Source organism: Alligator sinensis, unplaced genomic scaffold, assembly GCF_000455745.1.
Source record: "Alligator sinensis unplaced genomic scaffold, ASM45574v1 scaffold777_1, whole genome shotgun sequence".
Lineage (NCBI taxonomy): Eukaryota > Metazoa > Chordata > Crocodylia > Alligatoridae > Alligator > Alligator sinensis.
This window is the reverse complement of record NW_005841882.1, coordinates 1,410,194-1,424,074: the sequence shown is the minus strand read 5'-3', so window position 1 is coordinate 1,424,074 and position 13,881 is coordinate 1,410,194. Positions and strand designations below refer to the sequence as shown.

The window sequence follows — 13,881 nt, the reverse complement described above, 5'->3', positions numbered from 1 at the left end:
TACACCCTGGATTTACTAAAGTGATCAACCATCCCAGATTTTTCAGGGTGGCAGGGTTGTCCCTGGAGCGGGGGGAAGGGCGGCGAATTGGGCCCCGTGGTCAGTGCCACATAGGCCCTGCACAGGCTGATATACTCCGCACAACCCTAGGAACAGCTCTGCAAGACAGTACCACATTTCAAGGCTGGTGTCCCCAAGAACATCCTAAAACAGGACTATAATTTGTTCTCAGCTGAACAGCAGAAAAAGTCCTGCTAAGTCTGCAGAGAGGACACAGTACAACACTGCCTGACACTGCACAGGCAGTATTGAACCACACAGTACTGCTGTCTTCATATAAAACTCCACGCAGGCCTGCTGCTCTGTTGAGCTAATTCAATTATCTGCACTGCTGCACCCTAGAGGCTGCAGTGACTCAAAATATAAGTGTTGTAAACTACTTGCACTTTTGTAAGTGGAGTGCCTTGCTTGGACTGTTTCCTAGACTTTGCTCTACAAAAGCTAGTCACTTTTGGATTCACAGCCCTGAACCATGTTCTTGAAAGTAGACAGCCAGTTTTTTCTAGAAAGTCTTTGTAATATTTAAATATCCCAAATGGCAGAGTCTCTTGTTCCCTTGGGAGAATATTCCTCACACTCAGATCTTACTGGCAAAAAGCATTTCCTGATATTCAAACCAAATTATCCTCTTTTAATGTCACCTTATCCCCCCTGGGACATTCGGAATACTTTCTATCCAAGGTGTTATTTATTATCCTCTCGTCTTTATCTTTGTTATTTCATTCTTCATTTTCCACGTCTCACTCTCTTCTTTCCATTTTTGATTAACCATCCCTGATGCTCTGATGTTCCATGTTTGTAGCTATCAGAGATGCATTGTAAAATTAATGCATAGAAAGTAGGGCAGGGTAGTACCAAACTAACTGTCTCGGCAAGGCAACAACCTACTTCATCATATCTAGATATGGACTGTCAAAAAAAAAGATCTTAAAAGACCTACCGTACCTTCTACCTGGCTTCAAACTAACAAGGCTAACCACCTCTGGATTCATGGGTTAAATCCTAACCTCCTTGAACACCATGGCAAGTCTCTCATTGACTTCAGTGAAGTTAAGACTTTACATTGTGAGTTTTATTCTGAAGTTCTTTCCAAAACAGAAAGGGAAGGAGAGAATTTCAGACAAGACCATCAGAAGGGCAAAGAAAACACTATTGTTGATGCTAGATGCAAAGAGAATTCTCTGAAACTCTGTGGAAGGCAACAGTCTCTTTTACAATGTCAAGACAAGATATCAAGCTGAAGAAACCTATTTAGAACATAAAGCTGTGTATATCAGTGGTGCCCAACCATTCATCAACAGACCGGATGAGTGATGATGGATCCAGCCTGTGGGCCCAGTCCAATTCGTGCTGGAACGGGCACTCGTTCTACATGCCGTATTGCGACCACTGCTGTGGTCGCGCACTGGATCACCCCAACCCAACCCCCACCACCCTGGCCCCTGCTCTTGGGGTGCCCCATGGGCCAGATCTGGCCCACAGGCCAGGGGTTGAGCATCCCTGATGTATAAAGATAGAAATCTCCACTATGGTTAATTCAGTCAGTAACATCTCAACAACTGACTGGCAATACATGGATGATATAAATTTTCCTTGTTAAAAAATTGATGTGAAGCACCCTGCTATCTGTAACCAAGCTTTTTATCTTTTGCCTGTATCAGCAGCACCCTTGATTAAACTTTTCTCCTGAAACCTAAACAATGGATAAACATCTGTAAATAAGGACTATTCCTTGAAAAGTGATGATACAAAAATTGCGCTGACATAACAGATGTATTCCTTCCAAGTATTCAGAACCATCTGCTGACTTCAGGGTAGAAACAGATGTCCTGTTTGTGGTGGGACAGAACTCCTCCCATTTAGATGTACCTCACAGGTGTCCTGAGACAAAGCCCAAAATCTGCTGCCACAAAATAATGTGGTAATAGTGGGCACAGATAGTAGTTACTTTTGTTGCACGATTGGTCCCCTGGAAGAGCTCTATAGCCATGCTTTTACACATGTGCACAGCCGCAGAGCATTTTAAAAGTGGCTGATCGTGCAACAAATTAACCCTCATCAAATGTGAAATCAGATGAAAACACTCCATTTTGGAGGGCATTAGGGAACTTCTCTTCTCTAGGGTCAATCTGTCGTATGATCAGGGCTCAGCTGATGCAGCACAGCCCTGCCCCAGTGCTATCTGCAGGAAGGGAGGGGAGCGGGGTTGAGCTGTGGGCTAGGTTTTCAGTGGGAGAGAGAGGGCACGTGGACTGGAGTTCTCCTGCCTTGCAGACCCCGCCCCAGCTCAGGCCAGGCAAACCCCAGTCCACAGCTGTTTTTCCCTTCTTTTTCCCCCCTCCCTTCCTGCAGACAGCACCACAGCAGGGAAGCAGTGGAGCAGGGCTAGGGGAGAGAGGCTGTAGACAGGCTCCTCAGGCTTAATCAGCTCCAAAGTGGAGGTCAATCCTGCCCCTCCCCCCCACTGCAACCTATGGGTCAGGGGGGCCACTCTAACTCACGGTGCTTTATGGAAAGCACCATGAGTTAGAGCAGAGGCCTGCATGTCTGTCAGCACCCAGTTTGTCCCAAGATGTTGTAAAGGGCATCTCAATGACTGTCCCTTGCAACATGGAGGAATAAGGGACCCAGGCTTCCCACAAGCCACTGCTTCTGCCCCAATCCTGGCCCCTCTTCACCCCACGGAGCACATCAGCAAGCAGGGAGCAGCCTCTACAATATGAAATGCATTTCATGCTACAGAGCAAGGGAACCCTATATAGTTCCTCACTCCATGCTTGCAGACACACGACCCAAGTCAAAGTCAGATACCCTGGGCCCATTGTCCTGCACGATTTATCCCCTGAAGCCCCAGGAGCCAAAGGGGCCCAGTTCTGTGGGATAACAGCTCTAGGCAACATCTGTACCTGCCAATCAATTGGCTCAGTTGTGCCAGGATGTGTCCCAGCACCACTGATCTCACAACAAAAATGACATCTGTTTCTGGTCTCGGTGACAATCATCAGTTGTGACTGTTACTCCTGTTACAGTAGCTGAAAATACAATTCTAGGAGAGTGAATTCATTTAGTACGTCATTATACCATGCAAACATACTGAAGACAAGGGTACCACACATACAAAGTCTGGCATATAGACTTTGCTACTTGAGAATAAAAGAATCCTACTTGATTCTCAGAACCCAGGGCAAATAATGCATTTCAAAGACCCATCTTTTACAGGTAAACTGAGAATGGCTGATATTGAAATGTTTGACATCATAAACTTAGAAAAACTACAGTGGTATATTACAGCTATTTTTCAATCGAGATAACATTTTAATATAGCAATATATAGGAAAGCTTTTTCTTTAAATCTAGGTATCTGTAAAGAATAATTTGGTTTGGCTAGCATTATAGGAAGTGGGAGATGCAATCAAGATATATAGAACAAAATCACAGGGTGTGAATGTAAAATTAACAGGGCCATTTATAATATTGACATATTTTTATAAAATGAAATGAAAACAATCTTTAGAATGGCTATTTCCTTGAAAATGAAAAACTCTGTAGGTTTCAGAACTACTAAGCTTAATTGTACCTCTCTAAAATGACTCGACACTGGTATTTATTATGTCGGAAGATAACTGACCACTTTCATATCCAACAAGGGATATTGATGTACATAAACAGGTGAGAAGATGTCTGGGGAGAGGAACAGTAGGAATAATGTGATAAGAAACAAATATAATTGCCTTACTAATGCAACAGGAAGCACACTGCATTATAAGATCTACAACTGCAGCTGCTAAGAATCTGTAGTGTTGGCAGGCAATTAACATGACTCAAACAGCCACATTCAGATTTAAGACAAAACACTACTACTAACAAAAAGAAATGTACTATAACATGGTAAACACATTACATTTGTTTCTACCTGATTTCTAGAACAATAATTATGCAACAGATTTTTTTAAATAAGGATTGCTTAAGCATTTGAGCTTAACGTGTCAAATGTGCTTTACTGAATGTGTCAAATGTGCTTTACTGAACAGCAAGGTATATTGATGAATTTATTAATCTTGTTTCATGACATTTGAAATTAAATCTATCACTTTTAACATAAGCATTTACTGAGGGGGGAGTCTCTCCTTTTTAGAGAAAATATGAAAACAGTTTTCACCAAACTGTTAGTTTTGACAATGCAAAACCAGATACAAGACAATTTTATGAATTACATTTTCCCCCCACTACTTCCCTCTTAATTATAATAGTGAAAATGAGCATTAGGGCAGAATTTGATTCAGTTAATCCCTTACTTGAATTCCATCTATAGCACCATAAACAGTGTTGTTTTCTTGAAGGAAACCATTTAAGAGAAAATCATAATGATTCTATTTAGACTTACTTTTAATGATAATTGAGGCAGTCAAGGTTGTGAAAATAGCTTATTCAAATAAAATATCTGGTTTTCCCTTAAGTGTGTTATATAATGTAAGCCTTATTGCTAAAAACATTTACTATGGGTTTATCCTTTTTATCTCTAATCAATATTCCTAGTCTGTCCCATCATATGGCTCCATTATATCCCAAGAGTAAGCCATATTTATAAGTGGCTGTGGTCCAGCTGAATTATTTAAGGGGTGAAAGCTTTGCTCTTCTGCCTGGAGAGAGAGCTGATGCACTTCTACATTTAGATATCAATCTGCAAATACTAAAAGAAGGACATTAAAGTACTACTAGTAATAATAATAAACAAAAAATTTAAAGGCACAAAAATCAACCTTGGGTTTTTTTTCCTTTCTCACTGCATGGTTCATGTTCTCTCTCTAATGTAATTTTAACTTGAGTCAGTAATAACTATTATATTGTAACATAAGCCAGTTCCTTGATAGCATCCTACAAACACCACTGCAAAATGCTTAATAATAAATCTTCTTTTGTTTTACTACTTGCCTACAGAGAAAGGAGCAGTACAAAGGACACACAAACAAAACCTGATATGCTGCTGTGCACTAATTCACTTTCAGTTCTGACCCTAGCATACCCTGACAAAACAAAAAACCTACTCATGTTATTGCAAGCCTAAAAATAGGAGCTAGGGCTTCAGCCCTAACTACAGAAAAGCTGCCATTTCTTCACAATAAATACAGAATTATGGGAAATCCCGGGGAGAGGATAGAAGTAAAACAGATACAAATAGTCTCAGAAATTGCTCTCTAGGGAATTGTTTTGGGAGGGATTCTAGTGTTGCAATACTATATTTAGCATACAGTTTTGAAGTATTAACAGAATGAATAATTATTTGCTCTTGTGTCATCCCAGGAAAATGTGCCAGAACAATTACCTTGTTACATTATATTTATGAACCATCATGAGACTTTAGGCTAGGGCAGTGGAGGACATCACTGCCCTCCACTGAAGCATAATTAGAAGCATAATATTCTAGCTAGAGATTACTGAGAAGTTTTTAAATAGCCATTATTTTTCATTCACAATACTTGGGGTGAAATAGTCCTCCTTTCCATTTAAGCTAGGGAAGAAATTGCAACAAGACATTTTCAATGCTGAACTAGTTCTTTACTGGCTATTTCTGTGTTTCTTTGGGTGCATCTACATGTGCAATTAATTTGAAGCAATAAACTCTGGAACAGTTTGAGCAGAAGTAAATTATGCCCAAGCGCAGCATCTACACGCACACCCAGGACAGCAGCAATTTGAATTGGGGCGGATCAGTTTACACCAGCCCTGGGCTCCTGGTAGCAGCATCAGGCTAGTTGGGTCACAAGGGTGCTGAAAGGCAGCAGGCAGGAGTTTTCACCAGCAGTCAGCATCTACACGTGCTTTTAACTGCAGTAAATTACCCTGCCGTAAGGTAGTACTGTTCCTTACAGTACTATTTTATGGCAGAAATAATTAATTTACTGCAGCCTAATACCGTCACACGTGTAGGCAGTCATACTTTACTCCACTGCTAATTAGCCCGCTCAGGTCAGCAGTAAAGCACACTTGTAGATGCGGCCATTGAGTATTAGGTCTCACAAGCTTGATCAGTATTATTTATTAAATGTATTATCTTGGATTGCATTGTGCAGACTATGTATTATGGTTATTAAATACGTTTATTTTCCGCTTGGTAGAAAAATAATTGTAATAAGTATTTTTTAATAAAGTTGGGAAAAAATGAAAAGATGCAGTACCATGTAGTAGTATCTTTTACTGTGCCTTTTCCCAGTGATTGTTTTGCAAAGTGTTGTTATTTTGTTTCCAATGGACTATCACACCCTACAGCCCCAGGGCTATACAAATCTGTGTGGAATATATTCCAAGTCAGACTTCTGAAGTGCGACGGGCAGCACAGATGTTGCACAGCCTTGATGTGAGGTGACATAATTCTGTAACTGTGACAAGAAGTAACCCAGGGAACCTAGGCTCAGGAGGATTCCCTATATAGCTCATGAAAGGTAACAGACTAGGGTCAGTTTCGGATGGAGGAGACAACCAGAAGATACTTGGAAAATCTAGCAGGGCAAACCCAGACATTAAGTTCCATATTATACATTTTTACTTGTTATATCAAGTAATTTGGTTAGCAGCAAAAGGCAAATAGAGCAGCAGCTGATGAGTTGTGCTAACTCAAGCTGTAATTTGTGGTTGCATTCACACTGGACAGATAACTTGAGCATCAGCAATGGTTACTTGAGTTTCAACCAACTCTACCTGGAATTTAAAGGACCACTTGAGTCAAAGATTTTTGTGGGAGTGCAGAAATTAGGTTAGTGGCAATGCCTGAGTTATACCTCATGCTAAAGCTGCAGTGAAGACAAGCTCTAACAGCCAGACCTGGTTTGGTTGCAGAAGCAGCTAAATAAGACTAAATCAGAATTTAGGCAACTACATTTCCAGAAGTAATCCAGATTGGGCCTACTTTACAAGGCACAAAAAATAAGGAAGTAAATCTTTTCTTTAGGAGGAGTAAGACTTGGATTGGGATTCCTGATGCCAAGGTTATTTAAAAAACTAATGAGAGAGCTCTTTCTGAAAAGGAAGTTTCTTTTACTTAAGTAAAGGAGCCTTTGGTGGTATGTGATGTTTATACAGTGGGGGAGGGGAAGGGAGCAGGAGGTTGGAAGTGGAGCCAAAGCACTGTAAGTTTAACAGCATCTCATATACACAATGTAAGACCAATTTCTAAAACTTAAAAGACAACCTTAATTTAAAAACTGTCCATTTAGCTTTATATTATTTTTACATGTATTGTGGTAACCCCATGTGTCCCCAGCTGAGGTTAGAGCCCCAGTCTTCCAGATGCTGTACAGAAGTACAGAGGAGAAGATACATCTTTGGACAGACAAAACAGACAAGATTGGGAAACTGACACATCAAAGTAGAAAATTGTGAACAGATGCCTGCTAAGATCATGTGATTTGCCTAAATATACAGTGGAAGTCTCTGGTGGAGCCCAGAAATTTAACCCAGTTTTCCCGAGTCCAACTCCAGTTCCTTAACCATGAGCTTATTCTGCTTCATACATTTAATTCCTCTAAGCATCTAAAACTTGATTAAACCATTTAAATACATATATAGTTCCTTGTCAAAGTACTCTACACTGGGAAATCTCTATGTAAAATCCCACCAGTTTCCTGGGACTTTGCATGAGCTGAGGGCTCTGCCTCTGCTGAGCAGTTAAAGAAGTGGGGCTTTAGATATCTAATTTAAGGTGCATAGATTTGAAAAGTTAACAATTAATTGAAATTAAGAACATGGAGATGCTATTTCAATTATAGATCCATTAACCCATATTTTATCAAAGTAGATGATTGGGTAAAATTCTGTTACTAAATCTTTAAAATTCATAATTTACTTGTTTGCTATGGATACAATTGTGTATTAATGGAATAAAAAGACTCCAGTGGGGATTTTGAAATGCCCCAAAATAGTCTAATGGGAGTTCTGGTTAGTGTAAACTCATATGAAAACATAAACTACACAAGCCTGAAAAAAATCAAAAGAGCCACAGCCATTATATAGATTAGCATTACAGATTAATCATTTATTATCAAGACACATAATTTAATAGTGCCCATTATATACCTTATATTGAGGTGCAGAAGTGAAAACATTTGGAACCATGACTAATACCTGATACAAGAAATTTACTGTCAAGCAGTATAGATTAAGTCATTTACTCCGCATGTAAAAATGAAGCATGCGCTTTTTTTAGCGTGAAGAGTCATTTGAGACTGAAAAAGAAGCGGTAATGAGTATAGAGCCTATTTCTCAAGCTGAAGGAAACCTTGGAGATAGTGCTTCTAGGACACACATTCATCATGTCAAAATGCTTTATCAAGGGAAATTAGACCCCTTCTGAAAAATGAAAAGTTTGCCTCTTTCATGTAGTTGTTCCAAGCTAATCAACCACAATGAATTAAGAGGAGGCTTAAAATCAATGTCCTTTGTCATTAGGTTAAACTAAGCATAAGTGCTATGGCCCAAAGTGTCTGTATTTTCCCAGTTATTCCTTTTTCCAGGCAATCAGCCATCACATAAATTAATGTCCCCTACGCCTTGACCAAATAGCAAAATTGGCAACATTTGTGCAGACAACAGAGTGACCCCTGCTATTTATTTTTTAGTCTTAAATGATAATAAGAAAATATTTCCTGGAGATTTTTAGATTCGCAAATAAATGATATCAGATATGAACGCAAAATGATTTGTTTCCTTCATTTCCTGTGATTCTACAAGTTATCTATGGGAAAGAAAGAGTTTGGAGGTTTTCACAACACTCTTGCAACCAAGATGAGGAGGATTCAATGCCAGCTTTCTCTCTAAAGCAGTGATTCGCAACCAGGGATCCATAGTACCCTGAAATGCCATGAGATCCTTTCAACCATACCATGGGACATTAGGAGGCAAGCGCTTGCTCATCCCAGCTCCACTGTACAAGGCGGTAAATGCTCCCTCTTCCCCACCGGGCCCCTGTGCAAGGAGGTAAGCACTGAGAACCACTCTTCTAAAGTCTGGGATAGAGAAACTTCTCACATGGCAAATTCTTTGAGTTATTTGGGTTTGGGGGAGATTTGTATGTTTTTTAATTACCAATAGGTGGCCAAAACTTGTATCTCTCCCTGCTTAACTCATACATAAGTGTTAACCCCAGCTTTGGGGATGCTGTTCAAGACACTAGGAGGTAAAGCACATATATATGCTGAGCTCAGACAATTTTTTGTAGTGTTATCTGCAGGGTCTATGTTTCAAATCCTGAGAGCTCACCATTTGAATTCCTGTTATCAGCAAAAAGGATGGTTGTCACAAAAATCAGAGTTTATCCAGGATTTGAATACTGTAGGTATTCAAACCCCCTGAGCATGGCAGTGCATCCCCTATGAAAAGGGCACTGCTGACACTGCCAGCGGCGCCTGCAGGCAGTCGCCACTTGCCACCCCCCTGCCCCTCGCCGCCAAAACCACCGGCAGTGTCTGTGGGTAGTCCACAATCGCTGCTGGCCACCGCCAATGCTGCTGGTGGCGTCTTGCCACCATCTCCCCCCCGCCCCTGCTGTCAACAGTGCCATGGCTGTCTGTGGAAGCTCCCCGTTTACTGTCACCACGCTCCTGCTCACCATGCCCCCCTCCCACCCCAGCCTCCAGGGGCACACAGCATTCATGGAGGAAATATATGAAATATTTAATTTATCCATGTATATTACCTGTCCCTCTCTCTGCCCAAAGCACAGGGATTATGGGTCTGTAGAGCTCCCAGGTTGAGAACTTGACTCTTTAACTAAGGCTCATAAAATATATTTTCACCACAAACATACTATAAGAGACAACAGTACAAGCATGCAGTACAGTCTGAACGAGCTAACTCCTGAACAAGAAGTAGTGTGCCCAGGCTAATTAGCAGTGACTTATAAGAAGCAATTAGCCCCACATGCAACACCACACAAGTCCAGCTATAATGCTCAGGAGGCAGCCTGCACAGTGTATTTGAGGGGACCACTGACTGGCATAATAATGTTATAGTACAGACATGCCCACATTTTCAGTTAAAGACTCCCTCATTTCAGTCCCTTACAACATACAAATCGGTGGCCATAAGCTCTATGCAACAGGCTAATGTGTCTTATAAGCCTGATGCACAGATAGGTGAAGCATCTCCACATATAGCTACATTGTGATAAGGATCTCCCAGTGCCAGCCCCGTGACCACAAAGCTGGCACTGGGAGATAAGAATCTCCCAGCCCCCACTCCATGATCATGATCTCCGAGCAGGGGGCTGGAACCTCCCTGAGGCTGGGGCAGGAGGACATAGTCTCCACCTGGGCTTCAGTGGCAGAGCCCACGCCAGCAGCAGGCAGCTCCTGGGGACAGGCAGCAACCTCCCGCCCGCTGCTGCCCAGCTGACCAGGCATCTACACATATGTTACTGCACAGTAATTCCCAGTCAGGCATCTACACAAATGTTACTGCACAGTAACTAGTCGCTAGTAAATTTGATGCTTGCATTTGCAGGTAGCAAATTTACTCAAGATTAGAGCAGTTTACTGTGCAGTAAGTGTGTGACATGCACACATGGGTAACTAGTGCCTCCTGAGGCTGGTGAGTCCTTGCAGAAGTCACTGGCAGTGGCGGTGGTGGGAATGGGGCTGGGGAGCACCTGCAGAAGCCAGTGGTGGCATCAGTGGTGGGGACAGGGCTGGTGAGCACCTGCAGAAGCTGTTGGTGGCGGGGACGGGGCTGGCAAGCACTCGCAGAAGCTGCCGGTGGTGTCGGCAGCAGGGACAGCCCTGTCAGCGGGGGCATGTGCCCCCCCCATGCTCCTCCTACCAGTCACCTATGCACTCATGCTAACTACACAGTAAACTGCTCTATTGCTCAGTAAAGTATCTCATGTAGACATACCCAGTTAAATTTGGCCAAAGTCCATTTCAGGCCTACACTTGATCCTACTGGATCCAGTGGAGTTGTATCAAGATCAGAGACACTAACTCCTCTTCCACCCCACTCCCCGGCTATTCTAATCAAAGTATTTTGCAATGGCCATCTCATTTACCTGATCTTATCCTTCATCTCCATTCTCTTTGCTCCCGTGATCTCCTCCTGCTAGAAACATGAAGCAGAACTTACGATTTATTCATTAACTTCTTTGCTCATGCATCGTTGTTTCCTGTTTAAATGGCTGCTAGAAAGCCCAGCCATATGAAGCCCCTTTCAATTGTTCAGTCCATGTCTTATCTCCAAAATCTGGCAGTGCTTCTAGTTGTTGCTACTTATCCAATTTCCTTGTCAAGTCTCCCTTACACTCCAAAGGGTTTGTCCATCTTATTTTCTTAAACAGAACAGTATTTGGAGAGCAAGTAGGTCCTGGATTCTTTCTGAAATTAAACTTGAATTGTTTTCTTTTATAATTGAACCTTGTTCAGTTGTTCTGTAGTAGCTGTCATCTCCATTTTTTCCTTTCCTTCTTCTTCCTGAAAGCAGAGAGAATAGCAGAGAGTGTGTCAGTCCTCTCTTCTCCCGTTGATCTGCTAGTAGGCACTTCTCAGCATCATCTCGGAGGTTCTGAGAGAAGAAAAAGAAATGGGAAAGACGGAACCGGGCATTAACACAGAAAGGAACTGAACTGAAGGGCATGGAAAAGTCATTTCCTCTGAGGACATAGCTGCAGTTGCTGCCTTTATGTGAGTCATGTTTCTAATTATAAAACTGCACTGTGCATTACAGTATTTGCAAGCACATGGAGATCAGGAACAAAGCTATGAGATTTTTTTCTCTGTGCATTCTTACAGAAAACTATCATATACTTTGGATTCATAACAGACTAACTGCCGTATGAATCCTGAATTAGAGACAGATTTTTACTTTCTCCTTGCTTTAGAATACACTGAAAAAAACTCTCAGGTTTACCTAGGCATATATCTTTGTTAAAACTATGTCACCAAACTGAGGAGCATGTTGGGCAGAATACTTTTGCCTTGGGATGGATTAGATTGCAGTGAAATTAGCTAGACTATAGCCAAGCTTTCCAAGGGAGGATTCATAATTTTGCAGTTCTACTTACATTTTTTTAGGTCAGCCTCCATGTTATGCTACTATAAATACTTCACATAGTTTTTAGAAATAAAGTGTAACCATTTCCTTCCAATCAAAATAACAGAATGTACTATTCTTGCAACCTGAATAGTGTACAATAAATGAAAGACTTCCGCTGTCAAGCAGCACAAGTTGAGTCATTCTATATGTATGTAAAATAAAGCATGTTTCATCTTTGGCATGAACAAAGCTATGTCCAGCTTCATGTTTGTTTGGCAATTGCTGCTTTGTCCTTCTTAGGCTGTGATAAAGCCTTTTTTTCCAATCTAAAAATATGTGAATAGGTTCTCCAGTCCCTCATGCTTCCTTCCATCCCTTTGCAAACACCGTCCCATTCCAGTACACAAGTTCATCACAGACAGAAGGAAAATGATTGTGGGAAACCTTATTAAACTACTGGCAACCAAACACTGTTTTGTGCTGTGGAAATATAACTGCTATTCTCTGTGTTTCAGGCTAGGCTAGCAGGTGCTTTCATCAAAACCTAATTCTATATCTATGTATATTTGTCTCCAACAAACACTCTAGAGATCCACACAGGATCTACAGCATAAAAATATATATGAAAAATTATAGGATTATTTAGTTTTGATCATTTTGCAAAGAATGTTAAAAAAAACAGCTTATAATAGAAATCTACTGTAATTACAACCTTGAGAGAATATGTCCCATAATTAGTGAGTGACATAGTTTCCTGATGCTTGTTCTTCATTGCCATGCTTAGTCTAATATGAATGGTCCTTTATGATGTTGATCTGGGGAAACTTTGTTTTTACTTCATTTGTGGTTTTGTGCCCAGTACTGTACATGACCTGCATGCTGACAAAGAAATAGGCCAGTTTGGCCAGGGAGCCTGCCCCAGCAGGGCTTAAGGTGATGACGTGTCCCTAGGCACTAGTGGGATCTCCAGACCTACCCTTACAGTTCCATCTGCAAATCACCTGTTAAAATACAAACTGAAACATTAGCCCACTGGCTCCAACTCCCCGGCACACTGTCTAGCTGAAATTCCCTGTCTGAACAGAGTCTCCTGCTCTGCCAGTTCTCAGCTCCATACTGGTCTCTCCCTGGGATAGCAGGACCGCTTTCTGGCTTTCCTTGGCAGGCAGTCTACTGTAGGGCTCCTTCCCCTTTGGCCTCCAGGGTATACTGCCCTACTCTCACTCAGGGCCTGTGCTTATATAGTTCCCCAGCCCCACCCCCAGCTGATCACCTGCCTCCCTGAGCTGCCATAGGCGCTTTTGGATTTGGCTTGCTGGAGCAGCCTCAGGATGGCCCCTTGCTGGTAGGTCTTCCACTGTTTCTATGCAAACCTCCAGCCTGCGATGCTGCCTCCACTGGCTCTGTGGTGAATGTTTCATCTAGTCTTTTCTACCCTTTAGTCTTTGCCTGATGGTTTGGCTGGCCAGCAGGCTCCAGAGTTTCCTTCCCCTTCTCAGCAGTAGGGCATGAGCCACATTACACCATGTTTCCAGATCACAAACCTAATAAAAATCATGATGTCATCTACAGTAGGGAACAGAAACAAAATCTGGTTATCAGCTACCAGATACAAACGCATCTGGCTATCTAGCTCCCTGACTAGCACTATCTTTACTGCCTGACATGACTATGTAGGGCCTTTCTGAGTTCAGGCAGGGCTAAGCAAGCATGGAATAGAGGCTGCTGTCTATTCACAGATTCATAGATGTTAGGGTTGGAAGGGACCTCAATAGATCATCGAGTCCGACCCCCTGCATAGGCAGG

The 13,881-nt window shown here is 41.9% G+C and overlaps 1 protein-coding gene and 1 long non-coding RNA gene across 2 annotated transcripts in view; one reads left to right on the top strand and one right to left on the bottom strand.

Annotated features, from left to right (window-relative positions):
- The window catches only part of SACS (sacsin molecular chaperone), a 59,231-nt gene extending 48,005 nt beyond the window's left edge, over positions 1–11,226 (bottom strand). Inside the window, 1 exon segment of the mRNA XM_006039436.3 lies at positions 11,096–11,226. The gene's annotated coding sequence lies outside the window, so the exon portion shown is untranslated.
- A 376-nt stretch (positions 11,227–11,602) lies between these two features.
- Positions 11,603–13,881, top strand: part of LOC112549219 — a 56,024-nt gene continuing 53,745 nt past the window's right edge. Inside the window, exon 1 of the long non-coding RNA XR_003092581.1 lies at positions 11,603–11,723. This is a non-coding gene — a long non-coding RNA (uncharacterized LOC112549219). The remainder of the gene's footprint in view (positions 11,724–13,881) is intronic.